General features: G+C 40.4%; 1 protein-coding gene across 1 annotated transcript in view; it reads left to right on the top strand.

The window, feature by feature from the left end:
• The window catches only part of mbd5 (methyl-CpG binding domain protein 5), a 31,426-nt gene extending 31,214 nt beyond the window's left edge, over positions 1-212 (top strand). Inside the window, exon 14 of the mRNA XM_080422005.1 lies at positions 1-212. This exon is cut by the window's left edge and continues 351 nt beyond it. The gene's annotated coding sequence lies outside the window, so the exon portion shown is untranslated.
• Positions 213-8,387: the final 8,175 nt, after the last annotated feature.

Below are 8,387 nucleotides of genomic sequence, written 5' to 3'. Positions count from 1 at the left end.
AACGAAACGAAAGAAAAACAAACATCAGTGAACAACACGGGTACCGGAAAGTTCTGAGTTTATGGACGTTTCCCTTCGTAGTCGAAAAAAGCCATCCGTCTCTCTCTCTCTCTCTCTCTCTCTAACTCTAAGAAGCCTTGGGAAAACAACGTGCGCTCGGCCCCTTCCGGCGGCCGTGACCTTTGAACTCTCTCTACCAGGTGCTACATGTAACGCGGTCGGGGGGAGGGGGGGGGGACGGGGGGGAGGAGGGGTGTTTAACTTCCGTCCGTCTCCGTGGACGGGATCTAAAAAAACGTCCCAGACCGACCGACCGACCGACCGCTCACAGACTGAACTGTAGAACGACCACATAACCACACAAGAAGACAGAACAACAGTTTGCCGTTTTGTCTCTGAATTAACTATTTTTTTCTAGTATAAGATAGTAAAACAAATGAAAAAAAAAGAAGAAGAAAAAAAAAAAGAACTCCTTACAAGCATACCGTACATATTTAAGAACAATAGACAGTCCAAATATTTCTGATACATTTTCAATATGTACATAGGTAATAACGGAAGATTTCATGCTATTAACAATTGTATGTAAATACTGTACAGTGTCGTGTACAAGCATACCCAATGAACATTTTATCTTTTATTGTACAAAACAAAAACAAAATGAAAAAAAAAAACAACAACAAAAAAACAAACAAATCAAAAGCTTACAGACAGAGCAGAGAGCAGTGTACCAATGTCTGGGTTTCTATTCAGTAAAACGTATCATAGGATTAAATAATGAGATACAGCCTAAAGCTTTTATATGAACTGGTAAGCTGTGCTGGGGTGGTGTTTTCTATTTTTTGTTTTGTTGGTTTGTTTTCTTAGGGGAAACGGCGCCCCCTCCTGGGACAGGCATGAGTGTGACGATGTGTGAGTTCTCCATTTTAACGGACTAAAAAGACCACGTCTCCGCGTTAGTGTTCGTTTGTTTGTTTGTTTGTTTTGTTTGTGTCCGTTCTAGAAAGAAAATGATTGACAGAATGAACTTTACCAGCTGAGAGTGTTCTAGTGCTGCCAGTGAGCCCAGGGCGGGACGGTTTTAACTCGCCTGTTCAACCAGTCCAAACACTGACACAGGGAAGTTAACCCATTAACTCATTTCCCGCCATGGACGCATAAAGTCGTTCTATTAAATAGCGCACTTGCCCGCCAAGACGCATAAAGTCGTTCTATTGAAAAAATGAGGCACGCTGTTTTAGGCCCCGTAACACAGCTCTGTGATGATCCATCGTCACTCAGAGAAGAAGTATGTGGTTGTGACATCATTCCAAAAAAACGTCACTTCCATCCGGCCTGCCTATGGGATTTTCAGAAAAACAACTGTAACACAGTTGCTGTTTTTTTGCATTGAAAAACCACCCTTTTCAGCGGGGGGGCCACAGCCCCCAAAATGGCGGATCGCGGTTGGAATGTTGTGGTTCCTCTGGAGACACAGATCCCTCCGCTTACCCAGGGGGACAATTTTTCTTTTGTTTTTTTGGAACACAATGTCGCTTCCACAGCGTTTCAAATATCATCGGATTAATTAAAGGTAATTAAGCTGGCAAAGGGATAACAAACGATGTTTAATACCTCGGCGGGGGATGTGTTAAGACCGGGAGCGCATCTGTGTCATTTTAGATTTTAGTCAAGTATTTTATACTTTGGCTATTCAAAAATAGCAAATATACAAGCTATACGAGCTTGATCATTTTCACTACCAGGCAAAGAGTTCATTGGTAACCAACCAATATCTGGTGAATCTGCTCTATTCTAAAATGAAGGTGAAGTCTGTTTGGTTTCCCCAGTTAAAGCTGTTTTAAATGAACCTGTAGTCTAATTATAATACAAGGTGGATTTAGTGACTTCCAGCCACTGTGGCCAGTAGACAAAACAGATCATAGATTCCCGCCCGGTTTTACAGTAAAACACTCCGAATTCCAGGCTTCATCCTCTTCAGTTGTGAGGTGTGTTTTTTTGTTCATGTGCTTGTCATCGTGCATTGTTGGGATTTCACTTTTCGATTGTTCTTCAGATACTATAGTCATCTTCTTTTTTTTGCCACAAAATATAGCTTTAGACGGAGTAACAAAACCTCAAAACGTAACAGAGCAGTCTGACATTTTAGTCTAGATCATAAATAATGAAAACACTAACTCTGGTTTCAGCCACGGTGAAAGACTTTCTCAGATTTAGGGGCCTTATGTTGTTGTTATGTTTATTTTCCATATGTTTTTACTTTGCATTCTGTTTTATTGTTGTAAATTATTTATGTACAGTATTTCATATTTATTTTAAGCTTTACAAACATGCTAGATGGCAATAATATTACCAAGAGTTGAAAACTCAAGCCTTATATGTGTATATGTGTGTTTTTTGTTGTGTTTTTGTTTGCATTGATTTGATTGGGTTGGTTTTCTTTTTCGATCCGTGTTCAGATCGTCTCAAAACATTGTGATGTTCAGCTTTGATTTCAGAGCTGAGCATTGTTTGGAAACGCATAACGTTGTTATTTTTTACTGTCCGTTACTCGTGATTTTGTTACAGATTGTTATTAGTTCACGTCTTTCTTCCAGTTAGTAAAATGGTGTATCACAGTCTGATTGGAAGACTAATATATTTATGGATATTATGCACGTCTCAAAAACATAAAGGAGGAACTGTATTTGCTAACACAAATACTGCCTTTTAACTAACACTACTAGACGGCTGGGTTTCAACATGGAGTCGTAGCTTTACTCTCCGTGAGGTCGTGACCTGGTATACTTGATAACACTGTTCTCAGTCCAGGACCATTTGAGAACCTCCTATAGCGACATCTTTATGGGTCACGGCGTCACGGGTTGAGAAAGGCGAGGTAAAGGCCGCAGCGTGTTCCAAACCACCAGGGACTTTATTCGGCATCGGTGCTTGCCGGTGGCGAACACAGTTCGCAAGCATGAATATCAACTTGAACTTCTGACTCAATCACACGCACAGCATCTGTCTAAGAACTTTGTGCTGTGATTTAGTCAAATCTTGGAGATGCACGAACTACAGAACAAAGTTGCGAAGGTTCTGCTGACGGAATTCTGTTCGCATTGACCGAGTATCTTAGCAGAACAGAAGTTGGTGTTCGTTTGGAGCATGCTTCAGCCTTAAGGAGGCCGTGTCCACCACAAGACTTTTTTTTTCTCCCCTTAGCGCAGCGTGCGTTTTGAATTGTTTACAATGGCAGGGCCGCGTTTTTTTTTGTGGAAACACCAGTAGCGTGACGAGGCGAGACGAGTGTTGGCGTTCACGTGTGGCGTTTTTTTCGTACGCTCGCTGAGAGCTGAAATGTTTTCAGCTCGAGCGTTTAAGCGTTTTTTTTAGGCGAGCACCTTGTCGTTCTCAGCCAGGCAAAAACTCCTCCGTGGACCTAAGAGCGACCCTAGCCATGGGTAACGTGTAATTAAAGAGACTCGCGCTGCTCTCCTGACAGCATTGGTTCAAATCTAGCGGTTTTGAAAACGGGCGGTCGGGGTGCCTCTCCTCTCCACAGCCGCACAAACCTACCAGGATCTCACTTCACTACAAGTGCAATACTACAGAATGGTTACGTTCAATAACTTAGGCCTGATTTATCCCTGAACGTTGTGTCACTCCCCAAGAAAAATATCTAGCCAAGAGGGACGTTATTCTTTATGCCGCTGGTTCTCAAAGTGAGGTCCGGGGACCCCCCCTAGGGGTCCGGGGAGCCCCCCTAGGGGTCCGGCGCACGTTGTGCGATCTGTGTTTTTTGTTTGTTTTGTCAGTGCGCAACACCGGTCGCACCAAAGGTATAAATCAGGTCTAAGGAACTATGCTAACTATCCTAACCTTGTCTTCTTTTTGTTTTTTTAACCACACGCACACGCTTCAACCTCAAAGTTAACGTTTTACTGTAATTGTGTGGAGAGGAAAGCCCCGCCCGCGCTTCTTTCAAAAAACGTCCTCTCGCCCCCCAACCCCCCCCCCCCCCTAGTTTTTTTTCTTTCTTTTCTTTTTTGACGTGCTCACACTTTATTCATTTTTTTAACAAAACCTCAAGAGTTATGAGTTTTATTCTGTAATCTCTCTAGCCATGGAAACGCTCCCGAAGGCCGACGGGAGTTACAGTACGTACTCCAGTGGTTCACAAAGTAGGACCCCCCCCCCAGGGGTCCTAGAGGGGGTCCCAAGGGGGTCCCCGTGCTAAATGAGTTAATATAGCATCAAGATCAGTTTAACCACTTTAACCCCCATTTACAGCGGCTGTTTGAAAACAGCTAGAAAAATAAGTTAGAAAACAGAGATAAGAGGTTTCAGCCCGACAGTAACAATATATTGTATTCAGATGGGGGGGGGGGCAAATACAGATACATTTGGGGGTCCATGAAAATGTAAACGTTTTGAGAACCAGTGACGTATGTCGTATACGTACAACTACTCCATGGCGGCGGAGAACACGTGAGCTCGTTCAGTGAAGTTCATTCTGTCCCCCTGTTCTTTTGTGCAATGACCTTCAGAGGAACCCCCCCCCCCCCCTCTCCTGGGGGGGGGTTCGCATTTTGGGACCCTCGTGTTGTCGTTTATTTTTATTATAATGTTTTATGGATTTCATGTTTTTTTTTGTTGTCGTGGTCAAGAGTTCAACGGATTATGTTTAGTGTTTTGAAATGGTCTGTGGGCTCGTCCTCCATCATTGATTGTATGTTTTGAGGTGTGTGTGTGTGTGTGTGCGTGTGTGTGTGTGTGCTTTTATTTTATTTCCCCGTTCTGTTGTGCCAGTGAAACTGTTGGTTGACTTGACGTCCTCTGTTCTATTTGACACTAGTTTAATCTTTCAATTGTTCCCTCTCCTCTCCACCCTCTCCTCTCCTCTCCTCTCCTCTCCCTTCAAAACATTTCTTGTCAGTATTTTGTTTTAATTTGTTTTAATTTCAACTTGTTAACTAAGTATATATTTCTCCACTAATATATACTTTACAAAAGTAGATTTTGCGTGAGGTATGACATGATGATGATGACGTGCACTTGATTGCTTCATTGGTTTAGTTGTGCGTGTTGGGTTCATGTGGGGCTACAGGTAGTTTTGGTCAAGAGTCCCATCATTTCTTAAAAGGAAAAAAAAAAGTTTTTCTTTGGTTGTTTTTTATTTTAGTTTTGTAATGGTTTCATGTAAAAGCAGCAATTTTTTTGTTTTTTTCTTCGTGTAAATATTGTGAAACTTTACAGGTCATGCAGTGCTGTAACATTTTGAAAGGATGTTGCACAGATGTTTAAGATATTAAAAACATGCTCACTCTTACTTGAAGCCTGCCGTGTCCACTGTTGTCTCTTGGTCAACTTTTTATTTTGTTTTATTTCTTCACAGCTTTGTTTATTCAGGATTTCAGGGCATACATTGAACCATTTAGTAAACGCCCACCTAGGACATTTTTGATTGATTGAATACTTTATAGTCAGAAATGTAAACAGCATGTTGTATTGTAAGACATTAGTCTGGTAAATCATAGCCTCGGAAACCCATGCCTTTTTTTTATGTTAGGTAAACCATGACTGTCGCTTGAATTCAGTAAAAGTACAGAAAGTTGGAAATACTCCAGTAAAGTAAATATACCTCAAAATTGAACTTAAGTACAGTACTTGAGTAAATGTACTTAGTTACTTTACACCACTGCTCTTACGTGAAGGAGATCTTTGGTCCAAATAAGTGTTAAAATAGCTCTATATTGTGATAGTACTCATTACTATACAGTGTTTGTTCCGTAACTCTCCGTAAGTCTCCATGTCTCTCCAGCTCTTTATTAAAATTAAAATGCATGTTCAGGTCAGGATACCAATTCTATCCAATCAGGATGGAGAACCCTGTCAGGATACAGATTAAACAAGTGCAATTGGAAGAGATGACACAAAGAAATGAGCTGAACAAATTGGAACTGGAGTCTGGAGCACTATAAAAAATAAAGCTGATAAATGGGTACTCTCTCCTGATTGGCTGAAAATGTGTCACCTACCTGTAAAATGTATTTTCTGTTTTTTAAAGAGCTAGAGAGACATGGAGACTCCTGTGACTGAACAAACACTCTATAGCAATGAGTACTATCACAATATAGAGCTTTAACCTTTTAATACAAAACTTTTTGTTTCAACCAAATAATATCACTTACCCTACCTTTAAATTAAAATGTAACGCAGCCAACCAATATAATATTATCGGCCCACTGTAGTTTATTATTCAGCGGCGCCCTCTGGTGGGGAAGCTGTGGAACAACAGTAGTGCGTAACCTACAACGCATGACACGTTGTGAGCTTGTAGATCTGCTATTTTCAAATGATTTGTATACATTTAACAACTTGTGAAATGGGACATTCTGCATGATGAGTCATTTCTACTTTTGTACTTTATTCCGAACCTCCTGTACTTGTAATAGAGTATTTCTAAATTGCAGTATTGATGCTTGTACTTAAAGGAGTAGTTCACCCAAAAAATTACTTATTTTCTATTAATTGCATACCCCATGACTCGCATTCCTAAGCTAATAATTTGATTCCTGTCTCCTACCGGCTAATGTATCCGGTAGGAGACACAAAGTAGATTATTTGTGTCTCCTACCGGAAGTACACCCGGGCATCAAATTATTGGCTTAGGAATGCGACAAAAACTAAAATAAATCCATGTATTCAAGACTTCATGGGGTGTGCAATTGATAAAAAATAAAGGCTTTTTTGGGTGAACTCCTCCTTTAAAGGATGAGTTCACCCAAAAAATTACTTATTTTCTATCAATTATTTTCTTTTTGTCTCATTCCTAAAACAATAATTTGATGACCGTGTGTATTTCCGGTAGGAGACACAAATAATCTACTTTGTGTCTCCTACCGGATACATTAGCCGGTAGGAGACGGGAATCAAATTATTAGCTTAGGAATGAGACAAAAACAAAAAAGAATCCATGGATTCAAGGCTTCATAGGGTGTGCAATTGATAGAAAATAAGTCGTTTTTTGGGTGAACTCCTCCTTTAAGTACAAAATGTGATTACTTTTTCCACCACTGCTTTAGGAGGTGTGATGAAAAACGCTTTGCTGCGTGTGTGTGTGTGTGTGTGTGTGTGTGTGTGTGTGTGTGTGTGTGTGTGTGTGTGTGTGTGTGTGTGTGTGTGTGTGTGTGTGTGTGTGTGTGTGTGTGTGTGTGTGTGTGTGTGTGTGTGTGTGTGTGTGTGTGTGTGTGTGCGTGCGTGAGTGTGCGCGTGCGTGGTGCTGATGATGCAGGAGGAGGGTTATTATAGGGACCCGGGAGCGCGCCTCAGCAGCGCAGTGTGGAGGCGTGTGAACGCGCAGCAGGAACACACACACACACACACACACACACACACACACACACACACACACACACACACACACACACACACACACACACACACACACAGGAGGAGGAGAGACGATGCGGATTTTATTCTGAAACACTGAAGAAACAAGAAGATGGATTTAAAGCTCTAAACTCTTTACATACAGGATGACATCATCTTCTCACAGGACAATAACATCTAGAACTTTCAATCTTCTTCCTCAGAATGGATGGAAATAATAATTGACTGTTTTTATTCCATATGGCTCAGAAATGTGCAGAGTTTAGATGTTTAGCTTTTTAATACTAAACTCTTATGAACGACCAGCTGTTTTTAATCTAAACTAACAGGACTGTGATATTGACTTATTTAGGTGCTTTCTGACACCATGGCGTAGCCTGAGGTGGATCATCGCTCCTTAGAAATAAAAACTAGAAATTGTTTTTATATCATTATATTATTTGTATTATTATATTTATCTTATTATATTTTGAAAAATATGTATTATAACTTATTATAATATTTTATGATATATTATTATATTATATTATTATATTATTATTATTTATCTTTTATTGGACCCCTGGCTGTTTCTTCACAGCTGTGTTGACTGAAGAATCTTTAATTCTTCCTTTAAGCGGAAGGTTTGTAGATCTGGTATAGTTTGTTTTTGGCTGAAGAACCTTTAATTCTTCCTTTAAGGGGAATAGGGTTTGTAGATCTGATATTGTTTGTTTTTAGCTGAAGAACCTTTAATTCTTCCTTTAAGCAGTGGGTTTGTAGATCTGGCATTGTTTGTTCTTTAAGGGGGTTAGGGTTTGTAGATCTGGTATTGCTTGTTCTTTAAGGGGGTTAGAGTTTGTAGATCTGGTATTGTTTGTTCTTTAAGGGGGTTAGGGTTTGTAGATCTGGCATTGTTTGTTCTTTAAGGGGGTTAGGGTTTGTAGATCTGGTATTGTTTGTTTTGGCTGGAGAGGGGTTAGGGTTTGTAGATCTGGTATTGTTAGGGTTTGTAGATCTAGTATTGTGGAACC

The sequence above is a fragment of the Gymnoscopelus braueri genome (assembly GCF_963280865.1).
Source record: "Gymnoscopelus braueri genome assembly, chromosome: 24".
Taxonomy (NCBI): Eukaryota; Metazoa; Chordata; class Actinopteri; order Myctophiformes; family Myctophidae; genus Gymnoscopelus; species Gymnoscopelus braueri.
This window is presented reverse-complemented; position numbering and strand designations above follow the sequence as displayed.